This window comes from Theobroma umbraticum, unplaced genomic scaffold, assembly GCF_002168275.2.
Source record: "Theobroma umbraticum cultivar Fairchild unplaced genomic scaffold, ASM216827v3 scaffold_2.0, whole genome shotgun sequence".
Taxonomy (NCBI): domain Eukaryota; kingdom Viridiplantae; phylum Streptophyta; class Magnoliopsida; order Malvales; family Malvaceae; genus Theobroma; species Theobroma umbraticum.
The window spans coordinates 133,019-136,176 of NW_018397277.1; positions in this window are offsets into that span (position 1 = coordinate 133,019).

The following is a 3,158-nucleotide window of genomic DNA, read 5'->3' on the forward strand; positions in this document are numbered from 1 at the left end:
GTAAGAGTGGTTCCCTCATGACTCTAATGGTGTATGAGTGTTGGACTTTTAGTTATGTTAGAATCTCATAGGCTCTGTTCGCCTTGTGTTTAAGCTCTTTGACCTTGACCTTTTTCCATTCTTGATTCCATTTTCCTAGTTTCAATCATTTTAGTTGCATCCACCACCACCACATAGGTGACAAACCTCTGGGTGACAAAAACTCTGAATAACAGCTCAATTAATCCCCTAATAAACCTTTTAATCCTTTTTTGCTTAGTTAGGATCAAGTTAGGAGCATATAATTTGATAAAAAAAGCATCATATTTCGTCATCGTCATGTTCGAGGCTTGTATCAATGTATCAAACTCTTGTGCCTTAACATTTCTCATGCTCTCAAGCAAGAAGTGATCTATACAAGCTTTGACAAATTCCTTCCATGTCATTGGCTTTGACTTTGATGGTTTACTTCGCTTGAAGGAGATAAACCATATTCTAGAAACATCCTTCAGTCTAAGGCCCACTAATTCCACTGATCGATATGAGGAGCATCCCAAAGCTTAATTGATACATTCCATATCCTTTAAAAATCTCTACAGATCTTCCTCCGTATCTGAACTAGTAAATGATGAGGGTTTTAGCTTCATAAAATCTATCACAGAAACCTTAATAGCCTCTCTCTGATGTCCACACTAAGGCACATAGTCTGGATCTTGCAAACTAGAGTTAACTTATTCCTCATATTGTGCCTATTCTCTACTGTAGAACTTAGCAAATATATTAGCTAAACTTTGCAACCCTATTAACAAATCCTTTAGGGTGACAGCTCCTAATGTAGGTTAGTCATCCCCAGCTCCCACATTCTTATCACTCATATACATGTAACTAGGTTCTGCATTTCGAATGTGCCTAATAATTGTGTTTCTGCCACAGCTCCATGAAGAGGACACTCATGGTTGTTCCATAGGCTCATCCAGGGCATCTTGTTTTCCCGTAACCCTTAAGGCAGCTCTCATTTTAGGCGACATCCTATACTACGATAAAACGATACTATATTCAAAATTTTAAATTCCAAAATTTCATAGGTAGGCTTATTAAGAACTTGGGAATTAGTATAGCCTTAAGCTCATAATTCATGCTCTAGTCACAAACCATGAACAAGATTCCACACTAATCTCGGCACTCTGTTAACAAACTCAGAGTGACATTGGACACTCTAAACCTAAGCTCTAATACCAACTTTGTCATGACCCAACCCAAGGGTTCGTGACCGATGCACAAGCTTGGCAAGCAAAGCTCGTGAGACCCGACCAAGCCTCAAAATTTTGAATCAAATTCATAAATCATTAGCCACAGGTTTTTGAATCCATACTTTCATAAAATATTGAAACTTAAATGCATAAATCATTCCTTGGCAAATATTCTTTACATTATCATTTAACAATGTTCATAAGGCCATACATTGGCCAGTAAAGAGGGTTCATACTAAACAACCCTTAACACAAGTTCGATGGCATAGCGTGGCTACATGCATAACAATTATACCAAGTGCGGATGCTTGTGACAAAGTTAGTGGAGTGACTAAATGGGATAAAGACCTATCAGATGCCAAAATTGGCTTGTCACTTTGCCAAGCACTGTCTAGTGGCCTATTTATCTGCACATGGTACAAAAATAGGTGAGTCATCTAATACTTAGTAAAGTATGCCAATAAATCAAATACATATATATAAACACATAATTATTGCACTACCAGTGCAGATAAATATTCAAACAAACATCTCCAATGTTAATGATACATCAGTCATCCCTAAAAAGTCTCCACATTGGTATAAGTATCACTAGGCTTATCCTCATATCAGTATCATAATAAATATCCATAGGCATATGCTAGTTGCCATAATACCATATCCAATTGAAATCATATTTTTCTAAGCTTATCCTAGGTTATATCATATCACTCACCAATCAAATCACAATCTTTGATTGGTGCTTCCCCAGGCATCATCAAATCACGCATGGTGGCCAGCTGACGGAGTCAAATCATGCTCAGGGCAAAGTCGCTGGTGGAGAATCATATCAGGCGCATCTAGGAGCAACAAGTAGATAATCAGATTCATCGTTCAGAGTAATCTCCCAATGGTTGGCATCACCCAAAATAATCTCAGGCAAGCACATCAAATACAAAGTCATCATCTGAAGTAGTGTCAATGGATGGCATCAAAGCACTCCAAGTAAGAATCACAAGTAGGGCCAATACACCGTCCTTGCTTACCACCATCCTTGCTGGCACACATAGTCATAAGGCACAGGAGTCCACTCAATCATCATATCAAATCCATGTTCGAAATTATCATCATCGAACGAGTCATCGATAACTCTATGATATAGAATTATTTGGGCTTAATTTTAATAATAATTTAGCTTAGTTGTTGTAGTAATGCATAGAATTAGTAGACTTTATTTAATCATTTTAAATTAGTTAATTTAGGTGAGTCAATCAAATCTTAGTTAATTTTATGCTTAATTTGTGTTAATATGGTTAGGATAGGTTGTTATTGAATTGTTTGTGCTTTTCTAGGTGTTTGATGAAAGAAGAATTTTAATGGAAAAAGAAGAGCAATTTTGAGGTGCAGACCTCCACTGCACATATATCGATATTTCGGCTATAACTCTCTCTACAGAGTTCCAAATGAGATGATTCTTAGACCATTGGAAAGATAAGAGAAAAACTTATAATTTTATTTTTAATTAGTTTGCCTATTTGGCCATAAAAGGTAGTCAAAGTTTTGTTAAAGTTGACCTACTGTAGTAGTCCTGTAATAAGTATGATTTTTATTAATTAATTGGGCAAGGCTGCAGCCCACATACTTTGATGAGGAAATCCTAGTTGGAATTGACTTCTTTCTTCACCCAACTTGGCCAAACTTCAAAGCCCTATAAAAACAACCTTTCGGAGGACTTTGAAGAAAAAAAAAGAAGAAAAACATTAGATTGACAACTGAGATTCAAGTCACAAAATCATTGAAAAAAAAGTCTCATTGGAGCTGAAAGGAAATTGAAGGATTCAAGAAGATTTAGAGATCAAGAGTTTCAGTCTTGGAGATTCTTTATTCTTTATTTTTCCTAGTTTAGTTTCAATGTTTAAAGTTTATTTGATGATGATGTATGACTTGATT